Genomic DNA, 16,469 nt, shown 5'->3' on the forward strand with positions numbered 1-16,469 from the left:
ATGTATATGTAGAGGGCAGAGGAGAGGCTTCGTCCACGAGATGCCAAAGCAGGTGGCACAGGACAGAGTGATGGAGCAGGCAGGGCTCAGGTCAGCCCTCCTGGGTGTCCGCCTGTGTGCTTGAGGCAGGCACCTTCCTACACGCACGGCAGGAACGGTCTCTGCCTCCGTGTGTTAACACTCTGTGGGGGCAGTGAGACTGAACAAGTCCCATCGATGCATGAAATGACGGTAAGAGCATCAGGAAGGTTCTGAATTTCCTCAAGCTTCTCTACGAAACAGGGATACAAGTGTTTAATGCAAGAGGTATCATGAGAGGACCACACTGCGTGGTTTGTTTCTTTACATTTCGTGGGCTTGCAGAGATGCATGATGCACAGCAAAAGTTAATAATGCAGCCATGAGGATGAAGGGATAACAAGATGGAGAAAAAGTGAACCAGTCTCCAAATTGCACGCAGTGGCTCTGTCTAGTTGCCAGCCCTGGGCGGCCAGTTCAGTTCTGAGCTTCTAAGCTATCAAAGACAGAAGGAAAGGTGATCAGTCTGATCCTATCACTCCGGTTGAAAATCCTCAGTGGCTTCCTATTGCCCTTAGACAAAAGCCAAGCGCCTTCACCTGTCTCGCAGCCTTCTTCTCACAGCAGCCCCGCACGTTGTATGGCCTAGAGAAGCCCAACTTCTCCCTTTCTTGGCTCAGCCATTTTCTGGCTCTCTCTCGTTCTTTCTTTCCAGGCTCAGCTCACCTGTTTCTCCCTCTAGGAAGCTTCCCCCACCCTGAGGCTGCATGAGGGAGTGCTTCTGTCTGCTGCTCCCCAAGAATCCTGTGTGTCTTGCCTTGTGGGCTCTCCATGCCTGTAATCGCTGGTCTGCTTTCCTCCAGGCACCCAGCTCTTTCCCCGGGGCTTCGTCCCTCCCAGAGTGCTTGACACATTACAGGTGCTCAGTAGATGTCAGTAGAAGGAATGAGACCTCTGTGTCAGGCTCCCCCAGGCGTCTTCAGAAAGGGAGCGTCGTGTGGTGTGGGGGACACACAGTGTGGGCCACGGCCTGGCCGGTCAGATTCAATAAATGGTTTTCTAGCAAAAAATGGAAAGAATACAACAGTGTGGTGGTTACAGCAGGACTCTGAAGAAACTAATCTCAAATGATAAGAATTGAGAGGATTTTACTGAAGGGAGGGGAGGAGAGGGGGAAAGAGCCGGAGTAAGAGAGCTTACCTGGGAAGCCAGCTTAGGACACCTGCTTTCTTTTGTCACCCCTTGTGAAGCGTATCTGTAGAAGTGACTGAGATTTTGGAAATATAAAGAAAAGATCAACCCCAGGAAAGAGAAAGCAGAGGATGGTACAAAACCACAGACCCAGGGAACATGTTCTAGGGCAAAGGTCACAGAGGTGAAGGGCCTGTGACTCATCTGAATTATCCACGATGTAGATAGATAACAGGCAATCCGAAAGACGTGCAGGTGGTTAAATCTTTCAGACTTGCTGAGCTGTGATGGTGCTAGGGTAACCTCACGGTATATATTTCCAGAACCTCGAAAAAGCACATTCCACACTAACATTTCACAATGAGAGATTGATCCGAAGATTTGGAGTCCTTTGGGATTTTAGATATAGATATAATATATGTAATTAATTGAACTCTAAGCACATGTTCTTTTCAGGTGTTTTCCACAATATCTGTTCTAGAATCTTCACATCATACTCTCCCATTGAATTAAATTGTATTCCAAGGACTGGAGATGTATAGTTTTCAGATGCAGGGAAGACATGCTAAGCTTGACGGTATAGGCCTGCATTTCAGACTCGTCCAAAGAATTACTCAGTTGTAAAAATATTCACTACCCCGTTACAAAAATGATCCAGAGCCTATGGGAGAAAAGACTTAGGGTTTTAGACAGTAATGTATGCCCTGGGAGTCATCACTGCACAGTGACTTCCAAGAGAGCCTCAGGACCGATGGGCTGCATTCAGAAAAGTGTGCTGGTTTGCTCCCTTGGTCAAACCACATCTGGCGTGATAGGTTCTATTCTGGACCCATGTCTTCCCTTTGAGATCGATCAGCCCAGACTGTGTTCAGACTGTGAGAGGAAAGTGAAGACCCTCAGAGTTATGAAAGGCGGGAAGCAAGGGAAGTCAAGATGCCATTCATGCCATCGTTGACCTTCTCACCCAAAGTGGGACCTTGGTACTGATGCTGGACTCTTTCACCTCCTTCAGTCCCTCTTGGATCCCGGCACTGCTCTCTGTTCCTCAGTGTCCCCAGCTGCCTTCCAGAACCCCCTGCATCTCCCTGGGCTCTGCAGCAGCTCCCTTCCTCCAGGACTGCTCCCTCCAACCAGTATTCCACACGGCCCCTCGGGATTAGCTTTCTAAAATGCACACTTGTGGATGTCACTTCCTGCTTAAAGTCCATAGTGAATGCTCATTCATTTAGCATTTGACTCAAGGTCACTGTTACCGCTTTATCCTATCTTCTACCACCTGCTTCACAAGCACCCTTGGCTCTGGCCAGGCCACATAGCTAGCAGGTCCCTCCGTGTGCCACGTACTTCCTCACCTCCATACTTTTGCACGTATGGTTTCCCCTGCATGGTGAGCTAGGACAGAAATTCCACTCCAGCTAACAAACAAAAAGGGAAAGTGTCATCATGAATGCAATGTATGCCTCAGTCTAGGGTAACCCAGAATACAAAACATTGCCCAGGGAGAAGGTTCGCTGCTCTGTCTCAATTATTTTTTCCTAAGTTGAATATTTATCCTTATGGTGGGGAGGGGACAGATGGCAGCCAATTCTCTAACTGCATCCTCCCAGCACCCTGAATTCAGAGGCAAGAGACAGTTTTCTTCCCTAGCAGGGGATCCCTAAGGAAGACTCTGAGGGGCTGAGCTTTGGGCCTTCCCTAAGTCAATCACGGCAGCCAGGAGATAGAGGCTCACTCTGATTGGCCCCTGCAGCAGAGAGGGGAGGGGCACCATGTCTGGGACCTACTGGGACCCTCGGCATGGAGGGAAACAGAGAAGGTGGTTCCCAAAGGAAAGAATGCCGGGAGACAGACTACTATGTCTTCTCCCTTGCAAGCCTTCCCGAACCTTCCCTGAAGAGTCAAGTGCTTCTTCCTAGGTGCTTCCAGAAGTCCTCATTAATACTTCTGTCCCAGCATGGATTACCTTGCTGTGGTTTCTTGGATTACATGTCTTTTCATCTAATGGATGTAAGTGCCTGGAGAGCAAGGCTTTTGTTTGTATCGGTCATCTTCTGTCTGCCCTCCATATCCACTCTCTACTTTTCTTCACCCTGCTCGCCCTTAGGGACGGTATTACAGGGCCGCCGGGCCAGGTTTGGCTAGTGGAGTCCATGGCAGGAGAGGAGAGAGAAAGAGAAGGAGAGTGAGGCTGAGATGTTTATCCCTCTGGCTCCTTCTGGGCTGGGCTACTGTGAACTGGCTACCTCCCTGGACGGAGGGCAGCAGGTCCTGTCGCAGAGTCCTCGCCACGTTGCTTTGGGTTCTGGAAACAGTGCCCTCCCCTTGCTCCTTCCAATGACACTCTGTTGGTCATAGCCCCAGTTGTGCACTCGCTCTTTAGGTCTCCCTGTACGCGGCCACACCAGACAAATAGCTGCGTTATGAAACTCCCCTCGTGTTACCCAATTAGAGCATGCCACCTGGTTCCCGCCAGGCCCCTGCCTGACACAGTGTTCTATTCATCTTTGTTTCCCCAAGACCCAGAACAGTGCCTTTCACACCAAGGGCCCTTACTACATTCAGGAATTGAGGAATGATTGAACATCGGCTGGATATAGGAGTGTTGAGCCCTGTATGGAAATGAGGCCAGGCGAGTCGCTTTCAAATTTTGGGGGAGCCAAGACTCATAGTGAGAAACACAGCTCACACTGCAGTGCCGCGCACACAGATATATTCATATGTAACCAAATGAGAAGTTGCATGAAGTAATACTGATCTTGACTGTGCAACCACTGTGATGTTGCCTAGTTACTTCTGCTCTATTTCAAGTTCATTATGGGCCACTACATTGATTTCCTGGCCCACAAAAGGGTTGTACCCCATGGCGTAAGAAGCACTGGCCCAGTGGCCTGTGGCATTCCCTCCATTCTGGAAAGCCTGTAGCTCCAGTGGTCGAATTCTAAAGCATAATGAATGAGAATGTAATAATGTCGCAGTGATGATAACGTTTAATGGCAGTTGGCATCATTGCCTTGACAAATCAAATGAAACTGCCATTCTGTCTCCAGTTTTCATAGAAGTCTTACTCCACGTTGGCCCTTTTTAAGGTTTAGCCTAATTTGGAGGAGGGATGGATGAGAGATCTTAAAACACACTGATGGACATGAGCAATTTTAAGCATCAGGCTCTTAAAAGTCAGTACTGGGGACCATGGGCCCAAGTGGCCCGGAGGAAAGCTGATCCTATGTGCCCACTAAGGGTCCTTGGGCCTCTGTTCTGTGTCCCTACAGGAGCAACTTCTCCTCCTCAGCAAAAGCAACTTCTCCTCCTCAGGTCTTAGTGCCCTGGTTACGTATGAAGCTTGACGGAGAGGACAATCCAGGCCTGTCCGTGTCACCAGGGGCTGGTAGTCACTAGGACCATGCAATCCATTTGTCACTGATATTGTCTCACTGTTTCAAACTCAGCCCAAGTCTGTGGTCCTCTCCACCTCAGAAATAGTATGATTCTATTTTAAAAACTGAATTCTATGTCCTCTAAAATTAACTCTCCCCCCACCAATTCACCATCTGTCATTCTCCTCGTACCTGACCCATGAAGCCAAGTTAAAAGAAAGGTAGTAGTTATAATTTAACTGAGATTCTGAATCAAATCCTCAAACCCCCTCTTCAACTAGACCTGGACCCCCGGCGATATTCGTGAGCGCGAGGAAGGCAAAAAAGACAGGCTCAGGAAGGTGGGCATGAGACCAGATGCGGCTGTAAGGTGTGGGCTCAGCAAGCCATATAGGTGAGCTGTCATTCACTTGCTTATCCATCACTCTTCCAAAAAATTCATAGCAACACCTACAATTATCAAGCATGGGGGTGGGGGTCAGGAGGGGGAGAGAACAGTGAACAAAACAGAGTCTTGTCCTTATAAGTCTTGATGCTTATGTTCTGGCAGGAGAATCAGGAAAGAAGCAAATAAACAAATACATGGGCACCACCATAGGAGACGGGGGTAAGTGCTGTGCAGACAGCTCAGGTACATGCCAGGAAGTGTGTGCATGTGTGTGTGTGCGCGTGTGTGCATGTGTGTGCATGTGTGTATGTGTGTGCAGGTGTGTGTGCATGTGTGCGCGCATGTGTGTGTGTGCATGTGTGTGTGCGCTCATGGGAGAATTATTTTATTTATTTATTTTTCATTTTTAATTGCTTTTTAAAATTTATGTTTCAATTATAGTTGACATAATGTTTTATTAGTTTCAGGTGTGCAACCCAGCGGTTAGACATCTACATACCTTACGATGTGATCACCACCGTAAGTCTAGTTCTCACGGGAGCATTGTTTTAGTTCCTGGTGTCAGTGAGGGCTCTTTGAGGAGTGACGTTTGAAGACAGGACCGAGGGGCTTTGAGTCAAGGAGCTGTCTAGGGGAAATGCAGCTGGTGAAAGGCAGAACACACAGGGAGGTCTTGAGACGGGTCAGGAGACTCCTTCCGCCCAGGGGCAGGGGCGGGCCCAGGGCCAGAACGACCCAGGGAGCAGCGACCTCTGCGCTTCTCCACCCTGTGGCCACCTGTGCGTCACACACAGACTCATCAATTTTTACCATTATTTTTAATTTGGGTAAAATGTAGAATTCACCGTCTTAGCCATGTTTAAGTGTGCAGTTCAGTGGTATTAAGTACATTCCCGTTGTTGTGCAGCCATCACCACCTTCCGTCCACAGAACTCTTTTTGTCTTGTGAATGGGAACTCGAGCCCTGTTAAACACTAACTTCCCATCCCCCACCCCCAACCTCTGGAAACCATCCCACTTTTTGTTTCTAGGAATTTGACCATTCTAGCTACTTCCTATAAGTGGAATCATGTACTGTTGGTCTTTCTGTGGCTGGCTTATGCCACTTAGCACAATGTCCTTAAGGTTCATCCATATCACAGCAGGTACCAGAATTCTCTTCTTTTTTAAGGCTGCATCGTATTCCATCGTGCATACAGACCCCATTTTGTGTATCCATTCATCTGTGGGGGGACACTGGGTTGCTCTGTCCCTTGTCTACTGTGAATAATGCTGCCTTGAGCACGCGTGTGCAAATCTCTCTCTCACTCCCTGCTCTCAGTTCTTTTGGGTGTGTACCCAGAAGTGGATCAACAATTTTGGGTCGCTTTCCCGTTGAGTTGCTCTACTGTTGTTTGCATGTGGCCACCTGTTCATGGGTGCTGCTGTGGTCTCCCCTGGACTGGAAGTTACGGGAAGGCAGAAAGCCTGTGTTCAACAGTCCTGAACCCCGATGCTATGGAGGCACACAGGCTGCCCCCCAGAAGGGTTTGTGAAATGAACAAAACTGGACAGGGCTGTTGCTGAGAGCCGGGGGAGGCTGGGTTGCACTGAGCCCTCCCTGCTCCCCCTTGTAAGTTTTTTATATATTGGGTTTCTCTGATTTTGTTTGAAAGGAGGGTACTGCCCCTAAAATAAAAACTGATAAACTCTAAGTCCTTGTGGGAGAATGGGAAAGCCACTGAGGGTAAATGACCTGCCAGGCGTCCCTTGTAGTTAGTGGCCAGGCTCCGAACCCAGGCTCCCCACTCTCTGTTCAGCACGGCTGCCAACAGGGCTCTGTCAGGAAAGGAAATGGTCGGCTGCTGCTTCCGTGTCCCCGTGTCCCCGTCGGTCTCTGTCCCTCCCCTCAAAGTTCTGAGCAGTGCCAAGGGCAGAGAGAGGGCAGTAGCGACAGGAAGGGAAGGCGGGATGTGGGGAGGAACTAGTCCTTGGAACCCCAGCCATTTAGCAAGAAGGCAGATCTGGACACAGCTCCCTTATCTGCGTGTTCTTCCATAAAGTTGACTACTCTCAACTTCCTCCCTGTTGCGTTTATAAATTTTAATAACACAGCCTTTATTGCGTAAAGGAAATCATTTTCTGGATTCCCTGAAATACCGCAGCACAGCACATAAAAAATCTGCCTGGTACCAGCTATTGAGATCCCAGGGCCCGACAGGGGCGACGAGGACTTCGGTGGCCACTTGTTTCTCCTTCCCCCCCAGAAAGGGTTGCTGTGTACCGCAGCCCTCCCTGTCCTGCCTCCCTCTCCCCCCATAAATCATTTGGGCTTCGTCCCATCTTCAGCGGCAAGAGGGGAACTGCTTCCCAGATGTGTGAGTTTAGGGGTGAATCCCACACCGTTTATATCCCCCTGGACAGGGATGGGTCCTGGGTCCCTTTGGACCCTGAAAAGTCTTCCCTGGGGCAGCTCCCCCAGGGACAGGCGGGAGCTCACTCCCCCACCTGCGACTTGAAGGCCTCCCCCTTTGCGATGGCTCTGACAGACAAGGTGTCTGGGCCCCCCACGATGAGTATGAGGATTCACAGTCCAGGCCATCACAGGGGGACTTTCTTGTTTCTCCACGAGACTGACAAGAGGCCTCAGGAGTGTCCCTTCCCCAGAGGGCCAGGGTCTGGGCTGGGGCTGGGCTGGCAGGCTCAGTACACTGCTGTCCCCAGAACTGTCCCCATGCCTCGTGCCAGTGATGGCTGCACTAACTGCATTTCCCCTTCACCTTTGCACCAAGAAAAAGGCAACAAGCCAGACCAAATAATTGTTTGAATTTGCCCCGTGCCCTCGGGCTGCGGGAGGAGAAACAGTGAGAAGCATTCCAGGAGATGGGCAAGGAGCTGGGCTTCTCTGGAGAGAATTGAGAGCCAGCTACACCTGGGGAAGGAGGACGGTGTGACTGAGGGAGGGACGTCAGGGGCCAACCTGAGGCACAGCTAGTGAAGCCTGAACCGGAAATGCTATTGAATACCCCAAGCGTGGGCAGAAGGCAAATAGTCTTAGGAGATAGAGAGCGGCAAGCGCTGTTCCTTAGTCTGTCTGTCTGCGGGAGACAGACAGACAGACAGACAGAGAGACAAAGGCAGAAAGAGGCATCCAGACACCTGCTAGGGACATGTTGTCAGGAGTGGCTTCCAAGAGAAAAGCACAGGCCCTCACTGTGAGGCTCAGACTATTTTAACGACCCCACACCTGGCCGCCCAGCTCTGCATGGCTGCGCGGGGAAAGGCTGGGTGCTGGCATCACCCCCCTCACCCCCCCAGTTGCAGACAGCAGCAGATCCCAGCTTAGGTTATTACATCAGTGACTTTTCCCCCTCTCAGCCCCTGGGGAGCCCAGCCAGGTTGAAAAGCAGCAGGGACCTTTTCCAGCACAAATAAATGATGGTCTCAGGTAGCAGCCCTGATATTAGGAAAAGGGGAGAGACATCTTATGGGTTTCACTCAGACTGAAAAGGATGGAAGCCAAGCCCCTCCCCTTTCAGGGCTGCAGGCCAATCTGGGAGACCGGGAGCTGGAGAGATGGTCCCTGAAATACAGGTTTGGTGACTTCTGACAGTGAATGGCCCTAAGTCACGGGGGAGGCTCCTGTTCCATTGCCATCCTTTGCCTATTTGCAGCATTTGTTGTAAAATAGAAAGAAACACCCAGCCAAGATCTCCTTGTGCCGTATAGGCAGAGAACAAATGAAGTATTCTACTGTGTAAAAAAACCCACGTTTTCCCAGATGCAGAGCAGGGAACAATATCATCAACCTCTCCTCTCCCGTTTATTTTCCCAAAACACCTTCCAGAAGAGAAAGCAAACGCCAGTTTTGTAGATGTATGGTCTAATACACAGATACCTTTTATGTCACTGTCATATTGAAAGTTGTTTTGTGTTCTGGCAGCCCTTGCCCTCCTCAGGAGGAAAACCCCACTGTGAAAGGGAGGGGGCCCAGGATGCCAGCTGCTGCTAGGCTCCCCAAGGTGACGTCCTGCTTCTGAAGCCTTCAGGAGCCTGAGAGCCCGGGGAGGGGCCCCAAGCACCCCAGCCCACCCTGCTCTCTGCTTTCCCCGAGTTCTGAAGATCTACCTGGTTCACGGAATGGAGGGCTCTTTTCCTGTGCGTGAGTCCAGATACCTGACAATCCTATCTACACCTTGTCACCAGAAATGAACCTTTATCTTCTCTCATCCTCCCACACACACACCACCTCCAGATTATCCAGTCTGAAGGTGCTTTATGGAAATGCAGCAGTCCAATGACAAACGGGAAAAGTAATCCCTTTCATCATATAGAAATAATACAGGTCTTGGAACTGGACACGTTTCTACCATCCCTTCTAGAAATATTTCCCTGTGAGATGTGGTTCTGAGAGAGGAGATTGAAAATGTGGGAGGTGTAACATGCAAGCCCCTGTGCCCTGCGCCAGGCAAAACATACCTGGTGATTTATGTGGACGATAAAGTGGATCACCAAAATGTCAGAAAGTCCCCTCTCTCCCTCTGTTTTCTTCCCTCTTCCTTTCTTTTCCCTCCCTCCCTTCTTCCCTCCTTTCATTCCTTCCTTCTCTCCCCCTCCCCCCCAACCCCACCCCCAGCCCCATCTGTTTTGAATCTCAGTGCTGTGTGAGTTGGCCTCATGTCTTGTCTCCATTTTTTTCAGGAGCAACATAGGAGGTTTGAAGATAACATATAATCAGAAAGAAACTATCAGTCAGCCAGCCTCCTAAGAGATACCAATAGTCTTCTATAGCCCAGATGAACTTTGAATCTTGCCTCCACCTTCAGGAACTACTACAAATAACAATACTAACACAGCAAACCATGGCACTGAGTGTTCCCCACTAGCTGGAATGGATTCTGCTCACCCACCCTCACTCTCCAGTCTGGATATTGTTTGTGCTGAGAGCCTGTTATTCTAAGAGAGAGCCCTGGTGGAGGTAGGATCTTGTATATGAAACGTTTTCTTGTGTGTAGTCCCCACCTGTCCTGAGGAGCAATTATTATTATTATATTATTATATGATTGCCAACAACGATTACACATATAATTGTATACAGATACATCATTACGTAGATAATTTGTATGGCATTTTACAGTTTTTCCAAAGCAATGCCACATACATCATATCATTTGCTTCCCACAACAGCCCTGTGACGTGGGAGGACAGGATATCTTCAAATATCCGGATGAGGAAATCAAGGTCCAGAGACAAAGTGATGAGCAGAAGCCAGGGAAAATCCCAGTGGCCTGACTTCTGGTCCTGGGCTGTTTCTACGACTGTCTTTGTTTTCCAAAACTCCAGTCTTGCCCGAACGATGTACTCACTGAGAGGCTATTCGTTGTTGACTCATTCATGCGTTCATTTCATGAATGTTTTAGAGCTCTAGGCACCTTTCTTCCTCTTGGATAGACAGCAGTGAAAATCAAAACCCAAACCAGCTCTTTCTGTCGGTAAGATGAGGCCCTGCGAGAGCCAGGGCCGCGGTGAAGGGTACAGGCGCTGAGACCAGTCTGCGGGGATTAAACGACCCGATTCGCATGGGCACCTGAATCCTATCTGGCACACAGTAAGCCCTGCACAAGTGTTAGTCACGAGTGTAACCGCCCTTGTGGGGAGCCTGAAAAAACAAATGTGTGCCAAGATTATAAAATGCTTTAGAACACTTCACAGTACGTTTTGGGTGACGACTTTATGCTTATTTCTTTCTGGTCTTTTCTTCTTGCAGTAACTACTTATCTTCTCTCCTCCATACCCTACCTCCATCTTTCTCCCACCACAAAGAAATGAATTCTTTGTAAAAATCTCATGGCCAATTTAAAAGATATTCATTTGGGCTTCTCTTCCAGAGCTCTCTGCAGCTTTGCTCAGCTCTCATTATGTCCTTAGTGTAATATTTAAAATTTCTATCTGTCAAGGTGAGATAAAACGAGTCTTTGTATATGTAGGTTTAGATATTGGGGATTTTCACGGTGTCAGTGATATAGCCTGTGCCTCTGTTTTGACAAATGGCATTTTGAACATTCAAGGCTGAAACTCTCCAGTTGCATCTCACAAAGAGCTTGACTCCCCTGCTCCCCCAAACCATTAAAGTTTGCTGTGCCTTTCAGGTCTCTCTCTCTCACCCTGACTCCCCACTCCTACCAGAGCACTGATAGAATTGATATTCTTTGTATTCATCCCAGAAGGTTTCCTCACAGCTCTGCAGATCAATTACCTGTATCACTTTTATTATTTACATTCTAACTTTTTTCTTAGGAGAGTCTGCCTTCTGCCATGAACAAGGGGTTTGTGGAAGTGTAAAGCTTTCCACCTTAGCCCAGTGCTTCTCAAGAGGAGGGTTTGTGCATTGATCCATGGCTAGTTGACCATATGTCCTGATTTGTCAGGTTAATCACACTTTATGCTTGGTATCCTGATATAATTATTAATAGTCTTTCATGCTTAAAAGTGTCCTGGCTTGGGTGATAAATCCCATGGCTACCTACCCATGGTCCCCAGCAAACCTCTAAGCCACTGTGTGTGAGCTGTGCATAGATGAGTCTCTAGAGGCCTAAGGAGTGTGGTGCAATTAAGACCCTGAGAAAGGACGGCAGCTAGAAAATGGACCACAACCAAGGATTGAGTGTTACAATCGCATGACATGCTAAAAATACAGTTAGCAGTGTGGCAGAAACAGGTCACTACATATCTGTGTGCACCCCGACATTTCCCAGTTTTCCTTGCAAATTGGGACCAATGTATTAGTGTTGCCCAATAGAGGGGTGAGTGCAAGTGAAGTGTCACTTCTGGGCCAACGCCGTGAAGAGCCGCTGTCCCTTCTACACATCTCTCCCTGTTCTGTGGTGACATTGTCCTGTGATGGCAGCATAACCTGGAGACTGAGACACCCTGAGTGGGAAGCCCTCGCCAACCTGCCCCTGACTTGGGTGAGAGAAGTAAATGTCATTGTGCAAAGTGGCTGAACTTTTTGGTTATTACTAGAGCATAGCAGTGCTGACTCATACTGAAATGAGAACTATTACAGGTCTGTGTGTAAAGAGGATTATCTAAAAAGGTTGCATGCTCTCTTTTAGGTCATAATACAGGGGTCTTTTCTTGGCTTGACTCTGATCATCTGTTTGAAATCCCATCCACTCTTCCGGTCACCACCACGTTATCTTGCTTTGTTTTCCTTCATAGTACTTATTGAGGTATTATCAGGCAGGGACTCTGGTCCCGCTCCCCACAAGAATGCAGGACATGGTGAGGCCAAAAAGGAACACCCATGGAGCCATGGATATGGGAGTCATACCACTATATTCTTGCTGGCGGCTGGTTAAGACACAAAAGCAAACATCCACTAGTACCTTAACGAGGGGTCTTTCTGCACCCCCGTATTGCTGGTGGCCGGGTCAGACACAGGAAGCAGGATCAACACGATCCACAATCCACCGTCCGCTTCTCTGCCAACCAACCAACAACCAACCCCCTAGCATAGCCACGGCAGTTATGTTAGTGGCTAATGGCTAACTGGTTACAGCTGATGGCCACCCAGCCACAGCGAATGGCCATCTGATTAAAGTTGATGGCCATCTACTACCCGAGCCAGCACCTTTCCACGTGAGGCCGAGAGCCTGGAAACTGCTCTCTGGGACTCCGTCCCCACGCATATTTATGTGTGATTGTGTCTCCCCCACTAGAATGTAAGGTCCATGAAGACCAGGACCTGTGCCTTAAAACAGGGCACACAGTAGTCACTTAAAGTATAATTTTGAAAAGTGAATTGTGGGCTGACAATTCTGTAACTATCGTCTCTGAGATTCACAAAGGGAATAAAGGAAAGGCCCTCCCTCTGGCCATTATTAAATGCTTAAAATGAACCAATGAGGGGTGGAGCTAGAAGTCAAAGACAGACTCTACTCTCAAGGGATTTTCAATCTAATTGGGAGACAACACACAGAGGCGTGAAACAAGCAGGGGCAAAGTTCTAGGTACAAAACAGATAATTCCTAGGTGTGTACCTAAATTTGTGAGGGATGAAGGGGAAGAGACCCAGATGGGGGTGCAGCTGACCGGGGACGGCTCTTTGAAGCAGACAGGCTGGGCACAGGACCGAGGGCAGTGGATCTCTGCCTTGAGCGGGCATGGGAACCACCTGGAGGGCTTTTAAAACCTATACTGCTGGGCCCCACCCCCCAGAGTTTCTTACTCAGTAGGTCTGGGGTAAGGGCTGGGGATTTAAGTTTTTAACAAATTCCCAGATGGTGCCGGTGGTGCTGATGAGTCTGGAAAAAGGGGAAACCGCGATTTGAGAACTGCCACCTCATGGCCAACCATGGTTGTGCAAGACCCACTTGTCTTTTATTACGTTTTGTGTATTGGGGAATATTGGGGAACAGTGTGTTTTTCCAGGTACCATCAGCTCCAAGTCAAGTCATTGTTTTCAATCTAGTTGTGGAGGGCGCGGCTCACTGGCCCCTGTGGGAATCAAACCGGCGACCTGGGGGTTATGAGCACTGCGCTCTAACCAACTGAGCCAACTTGCCGCCCCCACTTGTCTTGTCTTTTAAATAAAGTTTTATTGGGACATAGTGTGTTCCTTGCTTTATGGATTATCTAGGGTGGCTTTCAAGCCACAACAGCATAGCTCAGCAGTCTCGAGACCATGCTGGGATAATACGATGGAATGTTGTCGTGTCTGGATAGAAGGAGAATTGTCCTAGAGCCAAGAGCAGCCTACATGTCTGTGTGCGTGCTGGCCTTCCCAGGAACCGCGTTTGATCTGTAAGTATGCCCTGGAGGGTGGGGTGGGGCCTGGACAGAGCCCGTGGCCCTCCCACCACGCACACTTCTTCCCTCCTTCAGAGCCGGGAAAGCCAAGATTCGGCACTGTGTGCCCCCGTCTGTGGTCTGCTTGGGACGACAAGTACATACGAGGCCTGGAGCAAAACAAGACATAATGTCTCATTGGAGCTGAGCTCTATGAAGCACCCTAAATACTTACAATGTCAAAGGAGGGAGAAACCCCTGTGGATCAGAGTTGGTGCACTGTTAGGCTTAGGGGTATTGCCTCTGGGTTTCTGGTTTCATTTAATTAAAATAAGTCTGCCTGTGAATAGGGTCTCAAATGCTAATGGTGGGTGGGCAGCATCAGAATCATCTGGATGGATTAAAAAACATACACACACACACATATGCCCATCTTTCCTGCAGAGTTTGATTTTCAGCAGATTCCTGCTTTTCCACTCTCCACCCTCCATCCCCACCCCAAGTAAGTGTGAAGCATAGCAAGTAAATGCTGACAAATGCAATTGGGGTTTATTTCACATCATTTCAGTGATTCAGGGGGATGCTAGCGCTCTCTCCGTGGGATCTGCCAATGTACCTTAAATTCCAAAAGAAGTCGCTTATGTGCCACTGCAGGTACTGATTGGCTGTGGTTGACATGTGGCGGCAGGTTCTCATCAGGATTCAAACTTTCTTACCTTATGGGTCTTGCTTATCCGTCTCCCACTCAGGGCTTCATTTTCCCCTGAAGAGCAGTAGTTTTCAAACTGTGGGTTGGAACCTATTCGTGGGTTATTAAATCAGTTGAGGTGGGTGCAACCAGCATTTTAAATAGAAAAAAAAAATAGACTAGGGAAAAAAACAATCAGAGTGCATAATATGTGTTGAAGATAAGAGCAGAGACCAAACTGATGGTTGCCATGGGGAGAATGGGCTGCAGATGGGTGAGAAAGATGACGGGATTAAGAGGTACAAACTGGTAGTTACAATATAGTCACGGGGACGTTGACGTACAGCATAGGGAATATAAATAATGTTGCAACAGCTATGTATGTAGTGCTGGGTAGGTGTTAGATTAATCAGGGGATCATTTCTTAAATTATATAAATGTGTAACCACTATGCTGTACAACTAAAACTAATATAAACTAATACCAAATGTCAATTGTAACTGAAAAAAATAAATAATAAAATAAAATTAAAAAATCATATATACACACAAAGGATCAGTGCTGCTCTGCAGAACCTGTTCTGGTGGGTGTGTTGTGCATTGGATTGCCTTGTGTTTCTTACTACGCCTCATGTCAAAAGATGTTGGTAAGTCTCCATTGTATAGCATAGATCAGCCACGACGCTAATTTACTTTGGACAGCTCCTCGCTCGGCTCCCAGAGGAGGACCGACAGCAGAAGTCACCAGGGAGGGCAGACTGTCCTGTACCAGCACTTCAGGGATGCCGCCTGGAAACTAATAGAAAACCGATTTGTGGACGATCACAGCCCGGGAAAGAAAATCAATGGCAGGCAGTTTTAGGGAGTGGCAGCGGACTCAGCCCACCACACCTATGGAAGCACGTATGGGAGCACAGACCGGGCAGACTTTTGTTAGAGGGCCTTTCTTCTTCCGGCAGGCAATGTGGGGTCTGATCTTTCACAGTAAACACTGGTCTTAGTGACCTAGCAGAGGACAGCCAGACAGAGCCAACAGGATGAGGGGACCAACTTGCAGAGCATGTGCTGTGTGCAGCCCTCGAGTGGTGGGAAATGGTTTTTGCCAGCTTGGGAGGAGCTTAGCCGGTAGGAGTAGCGGTGAGCACAGCAGTTGTGGTGGTTTCCTGGGGCTGCTAATTTTGGACCAGCCCTGGTACCCTCCCTTCTTAGTGAGAAAGAAAGAGACGGGAGGGGAACTTGTTGGATGGGAGAAAAGAAAGTCTTAAAGAACATCACTAAAGGGTCTTGGGTGAAAGACTCCAGTGGACAAAAAACCCTGCCCTCTGTTTTGAAGTGTGCCCCCGTCATGCAGGGTGTCATGCGGGTCTCAGCTCCCGCTCCCCTCACAAGAATGCAGGATATGGTGAGGCCAAAAAGGAACACCCACGAAGCCATAGGTAGGGGAGTCACACCACTATAGTCTCGCTGGCGGCTGGGTTGGAGACACAGGAAGCAGGAGCCACACGATCTGCAACCTGCCGTCTGCTTCTCTGCCAAACAACCTCACCCCTAACTGCAATCCGCTCTCTGCAATCCGCAATCCACACTTGCTAGCTCAGCCACGGCAGTTACATCAGGGGCCAATGGCTAACTGGTTACAGCTGACGGCCAACGAGTCACAGCTGATGACCACCTACTACCCGAGCCAGCACCTTTCCATGTGAGGCCGAGAGCCTGGAAACTGCTCTCTGGGACTCTGTCCCCACAGCCCCTTATAACAATGTCCCTTATGTGATCGAGAGAGGTCCTGGCCACTTCGGCCACTTCCACTTTTAAAGCTCTTACAATATTAAGGAATGAAAAAAATGGCCAAGAGTGCAAAGATGGAATTTTTTTTAACTTTTTTTTTTTTAAAAGGTGAACAGGACTTTATTGGGGAACAGTGTGTACTTCCAGAACTTTTTCCAAATCAAGTTGTGCTTTCAATCTTAATTGTGGAGGGCGCAGCTCAGCTCTAGGTCCAGTTGCCGTTACTAGTTGCAGGGGGCGCAGCCCACCATCCC

Source organism: Rhinolophus ferrumequinum, chromosome 4 (genome assembly GCF_004115265.2).
Source record: "Rhinolophus ferrumequinum isolate MPI-CBG mRhiFer1 chromosome 4, mRhiFer1_v1.p, whole genome shotgun sequence".
Classification (NCBI taxonomy): Eukaryota; Metazoa; Chordata; class Mammalia; order Chiroptera; family Rhinolophidae; genus Rhinolophus; species Rhinolophus ferrumequinum.